The sequence below is a fragment of the Phyllobates terribilis genome, unplaced genomic scaffold (genome assembly GCF_046119375.1).
Source record: "Phyllobates terribilis strain yellow unplaced genomic scaffold, ASM4611937v1 Scaffold_1__5_contigs__length_1240528914, whole genome shotgun sequence".
NCBI classification, from domain to species: domain Eukaryota; kingdom Metazoa; phylum Chordata; class Amphibia; order Anura; family Dendrobatidae; genus Phyllobates; species Phyllobates terribilis.
In genome coordinates this window covers 845532568-845550306 of record NW_027362761.1, presented here as the reverse complement: position 1 = coordinate 845550306, position 17739 = coordinate 845532568, and positions in this window count along the sequence as shown.

The window sequence follows — 17739 nt, the reverse complement described above, 5'->3', positions numbered from 1 at the left end:
CGCAGAAATTTATACCATTGGGCAGTGAAGAAAAAATAAATACACTTTTACACCCAAATTTTGTTTTAGCCCCAGATTTTACATTTTCACATGGGGAAGTGGGTATAAATGGCAAAAAAATTTGTCCCACAATTTCTTCTGAACATCGCAATACCCCATATGTGGCTATACAGTTCGGTTTAGTGACACGACGAGACTCAGGAGAGACAGAGTGCTAATTGCCTCCTGGAGCACAGATTTTCCTAGAATAGACTTCATATACAGAGCCAGTAAGTGCTAGAAGAGCAAAATCCACCCTCACGTGACCCCATTTTGGAAACTATACCCCTTTGGGAATTTATATACTGTGGTAGTGACAATTTTGACTTCATGGGTGTTTTCCAGAAACAAGCAGTGATGGATGTTGCTTAGTGAAAATTGCAAACTGCATTGTATTGCCCAGTACGCTGTAGTCACCAGTACGTTGTACTCACCAGTACATTGTAATGCCCAGCTCATGCCTCTGGACACATGCACCTGTAAATTAGGTGGGAAATCATCGCCTAAAAAAATGCCAAACATGTGGAAGCTAAATGGGGTTTAAGCACACTGTGAGGCTTAGAAGGGAGGGGGAATTTGTATTTGGGAGCGCTATCTAAGGGATAACATTTATCCTTGCAGAGAGTGACATGTTAAGTATGTCACAGTGAGGAGACTTATAAGGCCACAATGCTCCTCTGGGAAATATGCAAATTGTCTCCTCAGAGAGGAAGAGGACCAGAACTGTAATACCACCTACAGGAAATAGCAATCCTAAAAGTCAATAGTTACCCTTTAACGAGCCTCATCACATGACTTATGATATAAGAACCAGAAACTCAATTTGCAGACACTGTGTTTCGGGGTACAGACCCTCGTCAGTGCAAACTGTGCGTACTGGTTTGGCAGGGTGAGAGGAGTCAGACCAGTATCTAAGGGGTAACATTTCACTAGAGTTCTGGTACTCTTCCTCTCTGAAGAGACAATTTCCATATTTCCCAGAGGAGCATTTCGGCTTTAAAAGTCTCCTCACTGTGACATGCTTTACATGTCGCTGTCCGCAAGGTCATGTAAAAGGTCACTATGGACTTTTAGGATTGCTACTTCCTGAGGGTGGCACTGGAGTTCTGGTCCTCTTCCTCTCTGAAGAGACAATTTGCTTATTTGGGAGCGCAGAATTTTCTGAATTTCTTTTGGGGGGAAAGGAGCCATAGTGCTTTTCCACACCCTTTGTACTACCAGTAACATGGAAGCCCCCTATATTTCTGTTTACAGATGACGGACCTGAGTGAGGACTTGTTTTTTTTGTGGATTGAGATGAAGCTTTTATTGGGAACATTTTACATAACATTTGGAATCACCTTTATTCTGTGCTCTGCGCTGAGCACTTATATCGGGGGTTTCCATCTAAACTTCAGTAAATACTTTTATGCCCAAAAATGACAAAAGTATTCTTGGAGTGATACCTTTATTGGATAACCAGAAAAAAAATATATATGCAAGCTTTCAGAGCACAGAGGCTCCTTCTTCAGGCATGATTACATCTAAATCTCTAAGTGACATGATTCAGATGAACCCCCCCCCCCCCCCAAGGGAGCCACTCACTATAATGAGGCAGCAGAGTTACTCTGGACTCCGTCTGGCCTCTGTTCAAGGTTGCTCTTCTTATCAGAGGTGCACAAAACTGTGGTGGACTGCGCTTTTATGCATGCCTAAAAAGATGGACACCGCCGGATCACAGGTCAGACGGTGTCCACAGAGACTTCATCTGCCTGATCTTCCACCAGGGGTTCCATCTGAATCATGTATTTCAAAGATTTACACGGAAATCCCAGTGTAAGTGCTCAGCGCAGAGCGAAGGATAAAAGTGAGCTGAGCCTTGCTACGATCTTTGGGAGGCAGCATGAGCAATTCAACAGCACGTGAAGAATTGGTTTTATTTACTATTTATGCTGTTCCTCATGCGGTATACGTAATTAGACAACTTTATTCTTCGGATTGGTGAGATTACAGCGATACCACATTTATATCAAGTTTTTTTCTGTTTGGTTGCTTTCACACAGTAAAAGACGCTTTTTATTGCAAAAACAAGTTTTTAATCGTGGTATTTTGAGAACTATAATTTTTCATTATTTCGACAGAGTAATGTGAGGGCTTGTTTTTTGTTGAGTTGAATTGATGTTTTTATTGGTACCATTTTCTGGCAAATTACATTTTTTGATCACTTTCTATTCTGATTTTTGGGAGGCAGAACAAACAATAACCAACAATTCAGGAATTATTTTTTAGTTTTTTTTTATGCTATTGTGCGTGTGGTAAAATTGATCTGGCAACTTTATTCTTTGGGTCAGTATGATTACACTGATACCACATTTATATAATTTCTTAATATTTTGGTGCTTTTTCACAATAAAAACTATTTTATAGAAAAATAATATTTTTGAATCACTTTATTCTTAGAGCTATAACTTTTTTATTTTTCCACTGATGGAGCTGTATAACAGCTTGTTTTTTGCGGGATGACGTTTTCAGAGATTCCATTTTTATTGACACTTGTATTCTTGATCGCGTTTTATTCTACTTTTTGTTTGGTGGTATGATGATAAAGCTTAGTTTTTTGGCCTTGTTTTTTTTTACAGTATTCACTAAAGGGGTTAACTAATGGGTCAGTTTTATAGGTTGGATAATTCAAATATATGTACTTTTTTTTGTTAATTTTTGTTTTTATATAAATACATGTATTTATTGGATTAATAGTTTTTCATTTTTTTGTTCTTTATTTTTGTGATTTTTTTAAATGTTTACAATTTTTAATAATTTTGTTTTTACTTTTTTACCATGTCCCAATATGGGATATCAACTTTCCCTGCCCTGATCGATGATCTAATACTCTTTAATGCTTTTGCTTTGCAGTACATTGCAGGCAGGAAGGAGGCATGTCAGCTCCTGTTCTGAGCAGGAGCTCACAAGCCACCTTCCCGAGGTGACCACGCGGTCATCGATGTGAAAAATATATACATCTATTCAGATGCTGTTACTGCAATATCTCAGATCAATCAATTCACAGTCACATTGAGGGACCATACATCTTCAGCAGTTCCCTAAATGTCATTTGGATCTTTGAATTAGCAATCACAAATTGAGCCTTTCACTCCAATTTTCAATCTGTACAGCACTGAAGTAGTACACCACAGTCACATTTTGCCTTTTTCTATCCCTATGCTGTTTGCTCTGAACTAGTGATGTGCGAACATGCTCGTTACTCGAGATTTACGAGCATGCTCGGGTGTTTTCCGAGTATCTTCAGCGTGCTCGGGTGATATGTTTTAGTCACTCTGTGTTTATGATTTGCATGTTTCTTAAGCATTCTTCACATGTATTAAAGGTGTCAAACAGTCGCAAATCATGAGCACAGAGTGACTAAAACATAACACCCGAGCACGCTTAAGATACTCGGTGAGCACCCGAGCATGCTTGCCGAAAGGGTTAACAGAACATACTCGCTCATCACTACTCTGAACTCCTTTTCCTACACAGTACAAGCATGAAATGGCATTTCTTGCATCTTTTTTTTCTGCTGATTCTTGAGAATTAAATTGCGTAGCTCTCAAATTCATGTGGAACCGCAAATTTTAAAATATTCAACCCAAACTCGACATTCCACTGAACAATCTACTTATCTCTGGTCCTGTGTTATGAAATTGAGAGAAATGTTTTCTAATCATGCGTAAATTATCTATACACTGTGTCACTATAAATTATACATAATTTAGTTAATTATACATAATTTAGTTATTTATACAGAAAGTAAATAACTTAATTTTTTATTATCAACCCCTTATACTTATGTAGGTGATCCTATATATTGAAAGCACATACTGGACAATGGGCAGTGAGAATCTGGGACAGACAGAAAATTGAGCTGTGAGTTTTTTCTTGTTTCTTTAAACTTATGTTAGCTGCTTATCTCACAAGCCGCCTCTGCTGCTACTTGCCCACTGTCCAGTCCTCCATGCCTCCAAGGCATCTGGCAACAAGCAGGCCCTGGAGTTCACTATTTAAGCTCTGGGGTTTATAGGGAGCCGGAAGTCCTTTCCTACAGTGAACACTGTGCCGGGACTTCTGGCCACAAGCCCAAGAGATCACCGCACATGAGTAGTCAACTCCAGAGCCTGCAGGCGGTCAAAAGCCCCAAACTAGTATGAACAAGAGGCTCGAAATGAGACATGATGAAGGCACAGGAGAATGGAAATCGGGCAGAGAGTAACGGGAGCTGCCAGAGAGGTGAGCTGTTAGTTCAGTATCGGTATTTTTTTATTCTTTGTATCTTATGTTTACTATGATAAGGGACCCCAGAGCATTTTACAGAACTTTAAATTTGTGGAGAATAACTTTTCTGTGAATCGAATTTCCCAATTAAATCCATATGAACAGGTGAATTTGAATTTTTCTCAGATTTGATCATCTCTTTCTGCAAGTTATCCTGAGATCCAATGCTCTGACATAATTAGTGAATTACGGTTCATATTATATTTCAAGGTAAATTCAAATGAAATTATTACAAAACATGTTTTATTTGTATAAAATCTTAAAATTACACAGTTTTTGAATTAATCTAGTGACAGGAATAAAATGAAACTCAGGCAGAAACACAATAAGTAGAACTATGAAACTATGAAAAATGTAATAAGTTCCCCCAAGCAGTCCAGCTATTCCATCTCTTCAAATAAAGTAATTTAGAAGATTGTTTGCTATTTTTGAAGCATGCCTTAGGTATCTGAGTTTACCAGCAGTTTTTTGATCTGTGTGTCCCAATTTATACATTAGGAGATTTCGAACTATGGTCAGATAAATTCACTTTTATATTTCTCTGCAATCAGACTTTTGGTGTTAAGAAAATTTGCTTGGAAAATGTGACTGTGGTTTACAATTATGAAGTATCAGTGGTAATCTGTGTGTAATCAGAGACAAAACCTGGCCATATACCTTAGACAACTGTCAGCTGATAATCCAACAGCTATCTCCCTACTTTTAACATATGAACACATAACTAGAGATGAGCGTTGTTCTACTCGAACTGTTCGCCAATCTCAAATTCGAGCTGTTTTGTGCGGTGTTCGAGCCGTTCGGCGAACACGAACAATTTGATAAAAATTCGGTTGTTCGAGGTTATGTTCGATAACTGTTCGTGCACCAAAATCATAACTGGATTTTTTTCTCAGTAATGATGAAAATTAATGTTAATACGCAGTTTGAGTGTACAGCGGGGTGGGGGGAGGGGCAGGGGATGGATCTCTGCAGGAACAATGAAGATCTCCATTTTTTTATCTCTTTCCCGCATTTGCAGTGGGGAGGTGCAATCTGTCAGCCTATCAGCAGCGCACACACGGAGCGAAGTGCTTTTTTTCACACAAGCAAGGGCATGTGTCATTGGCAGTGTATGTCACATGTCCTTGCCCTATAAGACCAAGCCATTTTCCCCGTCGCCACCATTTTCTCACTGCTGCAGCTGCGTGTTAGACGGCACCGCTGTTGCTGTGTGCGCTATACCTTGTTAATTTCAAGCCAATTTTCGCACAAATATACAGATAGCTTGGGAGTAGGGAATAGTTGTGATTGCAGTCCTTTTAAGGACTAGGTTACAGCATTTCCTACGACTTTTATGAGGGAGGTCTGTGCTCTTAAATAGATAGGTTGTGGGAGTAAAGACTAATTGTAATTGGAGTCCTTTTCAGGACTAGGTTACATCAGTTCCTATCAGTTTTTGCCAGGCAGGTCTGTGCCAGTGCTGTGCAAGTTTTTTTCACAGCATTTGGCTGAATCTAGCAAAGCTAATCCTTTTTGGCCTATTGCAGAGTGTGTTAGTCAGTGGAGTAGCCTATCTGTGTTGCAAGATATACCACCTGTGTATGGAATACCAATTTTTTTACTGCACCTAGTGAAGTAAAATCTTTTGGGCATAGCATCATTCTATTAGTCCATCTATACTGACCTCCATCAGGTTGCAAATTAAAACTATTTTTTATCTGCATCTACAGTACCTCTGAAAAAATATTTGGGCTTCTAGCTGTGTGTGGGACTTGTTGTATTAGTCCATCTATACTGACCTCCATCAGGTTGCAAACTGAATATATTTTTTTCTGCATCTACCTCTGAAAAAATATTGGGCTTCTAGCTGTGTGTGGGTCTTGTTCTATTAATCCATCTATACTGACCTCCATCAGGTTGCAAACTGAATATAATTTTTTTCTGCATCTAGCTCTGAAAAAATATTTGGCCTTCTAGCAGTGTGTCGGACTTTCTCTATTAGTCCATCTATACTGACCTCCATCAGGTTGCAAATTAAAACTAATTTTTATCTGCATCTACAGTACCTCTGAAAAAATATTTGGGCTTCTAGCTGTGCGTGGGACTTGTTGTATTAGTCCATCTATACTGACCTCCATCAGGTTGCAAATTAAAACTAATTTTTATCTGCATCTACAGTACCTCTGAAAAAATATTTGGGCTTCTAGCTGTGTGTGGGACTTGTTGTATTAGTCCATCTCTACTGACCTCCATCAGGTTGCAAACTGAATATATTTTTTTCTGCATCTACCTCTGAAAAAATATTTGGGCTTCTAGCTGTGTGTGGGACTTGTTGTATCAGTCCATCTATACTGACCTCCATCAGGTTGCAAACTGAATATATTTTTTTCTGCATCTACCTCTGAAAAAATATTGGGCTTCTAGCTGTGTGTGGGACTTGTTGTATTAGTCCATCTATACTGACCTCCATCAGGTTGCAAACTGAATATATTTTTTTCTGCATCTACCTCTGAAAAAATATTGGGCTTCTAGCTGTGTGTGGGTCTTGTTCTATTAATCCATCTATACTGACCTCCATCAGGTTGCAAACTGAATATAATTTTTTTCTGTATCTAGCTCTGAAAAAATATTTGGCCTTCTAGCAGTGTGTCGGACTTTCTCTATTAGTCCATCTATACTGACCTCCATCAGGTTGCAAATTAAAACTAATTTTTATCTGCATCTATAGTACCTCTGAAAAAATATTTGGGCTTCTAGCTGTGTGTGGGACTTGTTGTATTAGTCCATCTATACTGACCTCCATCAGGTTGCAAATTAAAAATAATTTTTATCTGCATCTACAGTACCTCTGAAAAAATATTTGGGCTTCTAGCTGTATGTGGGACTTGTTGTATTAGTCCATCTATACTGACCTCCATCACGTTGCAAACTGAATATATTTTTTTCTGCATCTAACCCAGCCAATAGTTTTGGCCTAATACCACAGTTTGGCCACTCAGCTCTGCTCGGTTACCATCCATTGTTTTTTTGTGCAAACATCTCCAGAGTTGTGAATTAGTTAACCACCAAAATGAGTGGAAAAAGGCCTGCTGCTGGTGGAAAGGGGAATAGGCGTGTTGGGAAGGGAAAAAAAGGTTGTGTCCGTGGGGTAGGTGTTAAAGCAACAGTAACATCTGCAGAAGAAAGACCATCTTCCAGCCAAACTAAAATGTCTACTTCTTTTAGCGGACAATGTGATAAGATCCCTTTCTTACGGCCACGCCAATCGCTACAAATTCCAGATGAGGCACAAAAACAGTAGGTGCTTCAACGGATATCAAGTGCTCCTTTAAGTGGGCTCTCCTCCACATCAACTTCAACATCACAAATACTCCAGTCCTCAAAGGTGTCACCCAAATCGCACTTGATTCCTCACAGCTCCCAAATCTCCAGCTGCCCGTCTGAGTATGAGGTAGAACAGATGGTTGAGTCTGCAGAGCTGTTTACTCATACTATAGCCTGGGAATCAGAGGTCGACTCCAGCGCTTCTGTGAATCCAGACGAGGAAATGATCTGCACTGATTCCCAGAATCTTTATGAGTCGGATCCAGGACCAGACGCAGAAGGTTCTGACCATAATGTAGACCCTCATTCCCAAACTGTAACTCCTGTTGGTGGAGACAATGAGGAAGACGATGATAAGACTCAAATACCTGATTGGAGCGACAACTTTAGCTTTTTGTCAGGGCAGGAACAGGTTGGCTCTGAGGACGACGGGTGTGATAACACACAGGGTGATGATGATGAGGTTGGAGATCCCACTTACTGTCAACCCACAGTCAGCCAAGAGATGAGGTCAGCAGAGGAGGTGGAGGAAGATGCTAGTGACGACGAGGTCAGGTTGCGCCTTCCTGGACAGAGACGTAGTACTGGTAGCACGTCAACAACTGCATCCTCGAACACAACTCTGCCTCTCACCACAAGTCGTGGTGGCTCTTCAGGTCGCATGGGTGCTAAGCCTTGCATAGCCTGGGCATTTTTTCAGATCGATAAAGATGACCCAACTCGTGTTATCTGTAACATTTGTCAGCAAAAGCTAAGTAGAGGCCAAAAAATACATAGTTTGAGTACTTCATGCATGAACCGGCACATGGACATGAAGCATAAGTTGCAGTGGGAAGCTCAGTGTGCTACAATGCGGCCTAGCCGGCCGGGCCAACCACCGTCTGCCATATCTTGTGCATCCGCGGCCTCTTCATCCTCTGTGACTGGGGGGACAGCAGTCACACCTGTTTTGGGGCGCAGACCTGCCACCTCTTTACCAGCAACAGCCAGCGTGATTGGCAGGTCATCATTTTCTTTGGAGGTGGTAACACCAGCTGGTGTTGAGCGCTGTCCGACATCGATAGCACCACCTTTGGATCAAGGCAACCTAACATGTCCGCCTACATCTTCCTCACAGACCGGCAGTTTGCCGGGGACACCCTTATCAACCCCGTCTAAGCACAATAGCCAGCCCTCGGTCCCTCAGATGTGGACAAGTAAAAGACCATTTCCTCCTAGCCATGAGAAAGCTAAGAGGTTGAATTTCATCATCTGCAAGCTCTTGGCTACAGAAATGCTGCCTTTCCGCCTGGTGGACACAGAGGATTTTCGAGACCTTATGTCCGTCGCAGTGCCCCAGTACCAGATGCCCAGTCGGCACTACTTCTCAAAGAAAGGTGTGCCTGCGCTCCACCAGCATGTCGCACACAACATCACCGCTTCTTTGAGAAACTCTGTGTGTGACAGGGTGCATTTCACCACAGACACTTGGACGAGTAGGCATGGACAGGGGCGTTACATGTCGCTGACTGGGCACTGGGTAACTATGGTGACAGCAGGACAAGGGGCTGCTGTCCAAGTCTTGCCGTCCCCACGAGTTGTGCGTCAATCCTCTTTATGTCAAAGTTCCTCCACTGCTTCTGCCTCCTCAACCTCCTCTCGGTCTTCCACCTGCACCCAAAGCCTGTCTGGTCATGCCACAAGCTTTCTAACTGCGCAGAAGGGATCCTGCACACCTCATTACTATGCTGGCAGTAGGGCTCAACGTCATCAGGCGGTTTTTACATTGAAATGTCTGGGAAATGTGAGTCACACAGCTGAGGAGTTGTGGTCAGCTCTGGAGAACCAATTTCATGAATGGTTGTCTCCACTGGACCTGAAACCAGGGAAGGCCGTGTGCGACAATGCTGCAAACCTGGGTGCGGCCCTTCACCGGGGCAATGTCACACACGTGCCTTGTATGGCTCACGTGTTGAACCTGGTTGTCCAGCAATTTTTAGCCCACTATCCCAGACTAGATGGCCTTCTGCAGAGGGCACGGTCGCTGTGTGCTCACTTCCGCCGTTCGCATCCCGCAGCTCAGCGACTTACATCTCTACAGAAGTCGTTGGGCCTGCCACTTCACCGGCTAAAATGCGATGTGCCTACCCGGTGGAATTCAACTCTGCACATGTTGCAGCGACTGTGGCAGCACCGACAAGCCCTGGTGCAATACGTTCTGACGTATAGCCTGGGCCAACGAGATTCAGAGGTGGGGAAAATCACGCTGGAGGAGTGGTCTCAGATCAGGGACCTATGCACCCTTCTGCACAGTTTTGAAATGGCGACGAAGATGTTTAGTGCTGACGATGCCATTATCAGCATGACTATTCCGGTGATTTACATGCTGGAGCACATGTTAAACAGAATTCGGAGTCAGGTGGTGGCACAAGAGGAGGTGGAGGAAGTAGAGGAGGAGGAGTTGTATGCGGAAGGGCTAACATCTGCAAGGTCCAGACGGTCGGCAGCACCAAGGCGGCAGGCATGTGAGGGTGGGGGAGATGGTTTTACCAGGGCGCATGGTAGCAGCCAAACTAGTGAGGAAGGTGCAGGAGCCCAGGAAGAAGTGGAGGACGAACTGATGGAAGACTCATCAGATGAGGGAGACCTTGATCACATTTCTGTTGTGCGAGGTTGGGGGGAGAGGACAGAGGAAGGAAGCATGATTGTTACCTCGCCACCAACACAACAGGGACTTGGTGCTCCTGGATGCGCAACACACATGAGTGCCTTCTTGCTGCACTACCTGCAACATGAACCTCGAATTGTGAGAATTAGAAATAACCCTGACTACTGGGTTGCCACACTGTTAGATCCCCGGTACAAAAGTAAATTTGCAGAAATTATTCCTGCCATAGAAAGGGATGCACGCATGCAGGAGTATCAGCAGAGACTGTTGCAGAATCTTACATGTGCTTTTCCACAAAATACCAGTGGTGCACGTAATGAATCTCACAGTTCCAACTTGCCAACCGTGGGACCGTCAAGTGTTCAGCACTCAAACCGTAACAGAACCACAGTATCTGGTGGTAACATCAATTTTGCGGAATCATTTCACCACTTTTTTAGCCCATCCTTTGCAAGGCCACAGGAGACAAGAAGTCTGACACATAGTCAACGCCTAGAGACGATGGTACAGGAGTATCTCCAAGTAAACATTGAAGCCACGACTGTGTCACTGGACCCTTGCTCTTTTTGGGCTTCCAATCTGGATAAATGGCCGGAGCTAGCCACTTACGCCTTGGAGATCTTGTCATGCCCCGCAGCCAGCGTTCTGTCTGAACGTGTGTTCAGCGCTGCTGGTGATGTGCTGACAGATAAGCGCACGCGGCTCTCCACTGATAATGTAGACAGACTCACGTTCATAAAGATGAACAAATCATGGATCCGAAACGACTTTTCTACCCCTGTGTCATCCTGGGGAGAGTAAAAGCTTGATGATTGGTTAAAATCACCCTACCAACCGTTTTAAGCTTTCAAATTACTAATCATGTTTATCTGTATCTTGACTGGAAAATAATTTGGGCTTTGTAGCAGTGTGCAGCACTGATCCTATTAGGCCATCTATAATAAGCTCCACCAGATTTAAAATTAAAAATAATTTTTAGCTGCATCTAGCCCGGAAAATAATTTTGGGGCTCCGAGATGCGCAAGACACATAAGTGCCTTCTTGCTGCACTACCTGCAGCATGACCCTCATATTGTCAGAATTCGAAGTAATCATGACTACTGGGTTGCCACACTCTTAGATCCCCCAAACTTTTCGATCAACCTTTTCATTTTAATAAAGACCAAAAAAATGGTCATTTTTGAAATTATAAGCATTAGCAGGTTGTTAGAAACTGAAATCAAACAGTTTTCAACTCAAAACTTTATTCTAGGTGATGTTACATTTTCACATAGGACCCCTTGTTCGAAAGGAGCTTCTGAACTCTCTCGTCCATTGAATTTGTCAGGTTTTGGATGGTTTCTGCTTCAATTGTTTTGCATGAGGACAGAATACCCTCCCAGAGCTGTTGCTTAGATGTGAACTGCCTCCCGCCATCATAGACACTCCTTTTAATGATGCTCCAAAGGTTCTGAATGGGGTAGAGGTCAGGGGAGCATGGGGGTCACACCATAAGTTTGTCCCCTTTTATGCCCATATCAGCCAGAGATGCAGATGTTTTATGTGCAGCATGAGATGGTGCATTATCATGCAGAAAAATGATCTTGCTGTGAAATACACGGTTCTTCTTCTTGAACCATGGCAGGAAGTGCTGTTTGAGAAAATCCACATACATTATGGAGTTCATCTTTAGCGCCTTCAGGGATCCTAAAGGGGCCGACAATCTCTCTCCCCATGATTCCAGCCCAAAACATTACTCCACCTCCTCCTTGTTGGCGCTGTAGCCGTGTTTGCGTGGGGTGTCCATCAACCAGCCATCCTCCACTCCATCCATCTGGACCATCGAGCGCTGCACGGCACTCATCCGTGAACAAAACAGTTTTGAAATCAGTCTTCATGTAATGTTTGGCCCACTGGAGCCGTTTCTGCTTGTGTGAAGTGGATAGAGGAGGTCGACAGGATGGCGTATGCACAGCTGCAAACCTCTGAAGGACCCTGCATCTTGTTGTTCGGGGGACGTTGGAGGCACAAGCAGCTTCAAAAACTTGTCTGCTGCTATGACAAGGCTTTTTTGCCGCTGCTCTTTCAACCTGACATAATTGCCTGTAGGAAAGAGTCCTCAATTTGCCCTTATCAGCGCGCACACGTGTGTACTGTGAATCAGCTACATACTTCTTGATTGCCAAGACACTTCATCCTGATCATCGCACAATGTTGATTGTAGTCATGCCTTGACCTAAACACTCCACAATTTGTTGCTTCTCAGCAGCCGACACATCCTTTTTCTTTCCCATTTTGGCAGAAAATGTAGGCTGCTGAATAATGTGAGAGAGCCTTCTTAAGTAGTCTTGCCTTTCATTGGACACACCTGCCAAACTAATTAGCACTGGTGTCTGCAATTGCTTACAGTGATATAAAGAGCCCTGACACACATCACCATCAATGAGTTTAACTGACAAACAAACAAATTCTTCCCTTATCACTCCTAAACACTTTTTGCATAATAATTTGGAACACAGTGTACATGTGCTTTTCCACAAAACACCAGTGGTTCACGTAGTGAATCTTACAGTTCTAACTTGCCAACCGTGGTCTGTATGGAGTTGTTCAATAAAGGGCCCAAAATTAAGATAACATAGATGGGAGAGGTCTCTATGAATAGGAATTCCTAAGTATTTGATACCCTGTGAGGGCCAGGCAAAGGGAAAGTTGGACTGGATGGAATCCTATATGGATTTGGGGAGGGAGACATCGAGGGCCTCAGACTTCGCTGCATTGATTTTAAAATTTGACCATGTAACAAAGTGATCTATTTCAGCCATAACAGCATGGATGGATATATGTGATTGAGTGATATATACTAGGACATCATCAGCAAATAGAGAGCACTTGTACTCGGTGCCTCCCACCTCAATCCACCTAATATTGGGGTTATGGCGAATTGATGAGAGCAGGTGCTCCGTCACTAGGATATATCAGAGAGGGGACAGAGAACATCCCTGCCTTGTCCCATTGGTGATTGTGAAAGGTGATGAAAATGTTCTGACGCGCCCCCTGGGCCTTGGGACACCCGGAGCCGGACCCTTTTTGGTGGATGCTGGTGGTTGTAGTCTCCGTGGCATTGACCCGGTTCCGTGGCTCAGGGCGGTCAAACCAGTGGCGGAACTATTTATGTGGTTTTGATGTTTAAATGTCCGACTACGCCACCCGTGGATTGCGGTCAGAGTGAACCGCCGCTCCAGGGCAGACCGCTGAGGCTGGTGTTGTGGGTGCAGCAGAGCGTAGCATAACTCCCCACGGGAGGAGTATAGCCTCAGGGCAGTGTATGCGGAGGATGGGGGTGATGGTGCAGGGCAGCAGCAGTAATGACACGGAGTCAGTGATGCAGTCCAGGGCCTTTACTCACAGTTCTTATTATCCAGACCACGTCTGCAGGTAACGGCTGCCCACGTCGTACTGTGCTCACCAGGTGAGGGGCTCAGACAACTCCCAGATAACTTTGGAGCGCTTCACAGGACCCCCTTTGTGTGTCCTTTGTCTGGCCTTTCTTACCAACCCTTCTGTCCGGCTGCCTCGGGCCTCCTCTTGGTAAACTTGGCGCCAGTTTCCCTGACCCTATGTGGTGCCTTCCTAGCGGGTGTAGCGAGGGGCTGCGCCACATAAAATGTCACAGCCTCCTGTTTCTAGCTGAGGGTTGTTTCCTGCCTCCACTAGTTTCGGGGACCGGTCTCCCCCATTGGCCTGACCCCTCCACGCAGGTGGATTCTGGCGTGCGGTGGCGACTCGCCCGTCCGCACCCCTGAGATCCCTTCGTTCCTCGTTCCTGGAGCCTTCTCCGCTCCTCTTCCTTCCTTCTCCCTCTTCCAGGCCTGGGCCTCTGTTACTAGGCCCGCCTCCGGAGCAGAGCTCATGCAGAGCCCCTGCTCCCTGCCACTTCTGCTCAGACTTCTCTGCACTGAACTAAGATGGTGCCCACCTTTTATACTCCCTTCTCAATGCACCCAGGAACTGCTTCCTCCCTGCTCCTGCACTACAGGGTTCCCCTTCCTCAGTGTTCCCTCCCCCCACTCCAGCCAGGGACAGGGACTGTCGTGCCCATCTCAGGGGCATATTGGTCGCCCTGCCCCACGGCAATGTGGTGTAATGCATGCAGGTGTCGGGTCCTGATCCACACTACATCCTTACCTGAGAGTGAGATATCACACCTCTGGGTGAGGTGCAATATCTCTGTAGCAACCGAGCCCTCAGGGTGCTACAGTTCCATTTATCTTCAGCCTAGGTGACGTATTGCGATACAGGGCCGTGATTTTGGCTATAAAAGGGTCCCCTAGACCCCTACCCCAAGCTTTTTAAGAGAATCATATATGGAGTGCCAGGAGACTCTATGGAATGCTTTCTCAGCATCCAACGAGAGTATCTAATTACAAATTTTTAACTGCATCTAGCCCAGGAAATTCTTTGTGCCTAGTAGCAGTGTCTGCTAGTCAGCGGATTATCCCGGCTGTTAAGCAAGCTACACCACCTGTAGTTTGGACACTTCATTTTTTCAAAGGAAATGCTTCGGGACCAAGGGATACTCAGTGAAGAGCATCAGGAGGCACCCCAAGGCATAGGGGCTGGGACTGGCAGTAGGATGCCTTGCGGTGGACAGCCGAGCTCGATCCTTATAAAAGCTTTTTAACTGCAGCAGCTTTAGTGGACGCTACTGGAGCTGGAATTACGCGGCTGCTGGCATGAGACTTGCCCTCCAATAGATCCTTGTAAATGGATTTAAAGTGTATTCATTCAAATTAGAGAGACAATTTAAATTAAAAAGCTTAGAGCTGCCTCCACCACTGGGGGGCTCGCTCGACCCACCAGCGGACAGGCACCAGTATTGGGAGAGGGGGGCTGGCCATCAGGGTTCACCGCGGCTCTGGCACAAACCCGGCGACACGGAGGTGGCACGGGCAGGAGCGGACTGGCCGTGTCGGCTTCTCACTTTTTGGATTTTAGAAGGGCATGACATGCCTATATCTGTGTCTCCCCCTCCGTTTACTCCTCCACCTCTTTTATTTTCGCATGACTATATGTACTTGTCACTTTTCCATGTGTTAGTTATGTCTTCTGAGCAGTTTGTCAGCTTTTGGACACCTTTGAAGGTGTTTTCTATGTGTTTCTATGTGTTTTTGTTTGCCTGCCATTGGTTTTAACGGTGTTCGAAGGTGTTCGACGAACAGTTCGACGAACAGTTCGGCGAACACACGGGTGTTCGACGAACCGAACCGAACTCGAACACTACGGGGGTGGCTCAACACTACACATAACTCAGCAGTGTTCATGTGTTCTCCATAGGGAGAGTGGTGTAATCTATTGCTATAATCATCTGACTGCTGTTTATCAGCCTGCAAAGCAAAAGTGTTGCATGACTAAAATGCAATCGCCTGCTCCTTTTCTGCACAGATATCATCTGTATGGGGACAGTCGGGAAGCCTCATACATGTTGCATGGCTGACCGATCTTGCCAAAATGAGGTTTGGCTGACTAGTGCAAACAGAGACTCAAAATGAGACGGCCAAGTATAGAGATCCAAAACCTGTATGTATAGAGGATGTCAACAACAGAATATGTAGATTTGATTTTATACTTTACGCTATTAAATATGGCTGCAAACAAATATGTGTTATTATTGGTTAGTCACATGATGTAGAAAGGTTTTGTCATGTACATGTCATTTGGTAAATTTGTGTGCCTCATGGGAGTGTAGCTGGCAGAGTTTGGCATGAGTAGAAAAGGCTTTACAATTTCTGTAACAGAGATGAGTTTATTGCACAGACAAAGAACAGATTAAAAATTATAGCATAAAGACAGTAATTGAACCTAGCTTACAGCATAGATACAAAAAAGAACGAAACATTTTTCACCCAGGCCACAACATAAAAAAATAGTCATGTATGACAATGCATATTTGGACACTCGTAGCTTCATAGTAACATAGAAAAACACACATATTCTTTATTTCATTTCAACCTTCCTTGACCAGTTCTATCGCTAGATTATTTATAACTTGCAATTAGCAATGATTGAGCACTAAAATGCTCGAGTGCTTGGTACTCGAATCGAGCAGGTTGGACGCTCGGACGGGCTGGACTCGAGTGCTGAGTATAATGGAAATCAATGGGAAACTCAAGAATTTTTTCGGAAGACACTGACAGGAGGGCTGAGAAGGCTGGAAAATTGCTGAAATGGATGGAAACAGCGTTTAAATGGAATGGGAACAGAATGAGGAAGATGCCTGGACGCACATTTGACTCCCAGGTTGCTGCTGGGAACAATGTTGTCAGAGTATTACTCCACTTTCACGGACTGACAAAAAAAGCAGAAATAACTGAAGATAGAAAATGGATTTTACAGGAAATCATTATTATTATAATCAAAACATTATTTCCTGTATAATGACTTGTATATAAGGCAAAATTTAAAAAAAGAAAAAAAAAACTGCCTCCTCCACCCCTTAATAGTTGGGCAATCTCTCTCTGTTGCCTATGACGACAGTAGATGACATAGTAGAGGGGGAAATAAAACTACACCCACCGGTAGTTACTGGTAAATGTAATTTGAAAATTTCACTGCCTTATCTGGGCATGCGGTGTTTGCGACATGGTCAGACACATCCTGTTTAATTTATGAAGGAGGGACAAAGCCTATGCGGACAATGCAAGAACTGCCAACAATTAGAAGGAAGAGGGTCTCCCATACACCCTGCATTAGACATAAAGGAGGGCCTCATACACATTCTGTTTAAATAATATATGCCTGCAAACTTTCAGGTATTAATAGGGAAAAGAAAATATGTAGCTCCGAAAAAGGACTTTTGTTTTTCGGTTGCATCGGCATGCCTTTAGAAGGACTGTAAGGCAATAAACCTTGCTTATATGTCTCTAATCCAAAACTATCCCTCCTCCACCAGCTATCCCAACACTGAATGCAGGTAACAGCAGTTTTATTTGTAAAAGAACACTATGTAGCCCTGAAAAGGACTTTTGTTTTAATGGTGCAGCAGCAGTATACAAGTACTGCAACAGCAATTAAACACTGTCTATATGCCTGCTCTAATCTAAGCTCTCCCTCCTAGATCAACTCTTCCTGAGCTGCTTCCAGAGGAGAATGAGAATAAGACCCGATGAAGCAATGTGGCTAGCCAATCACAGTACTGCCAGTAGCCAAAATAGCTACGGCATTACCGTGTATGGCAGGCAATCACCGCATGTTTATTGGCTGTCTAACAGCCGCGAAACATGTGGGGCAGGGACCCGAGCATGGCGCTCGAGCACCCGCCATACTCGATCGAGTAATGAGAGTACCTGAGCACCCCGATGCTCAATCGAGTATCATGCAGTGGCAAGAATGCTCGTGCACCACTACATGCAATCCCATTGCACATATTTGCTTGAATTTCAATACTGGAAAGCTTGTAATTACTT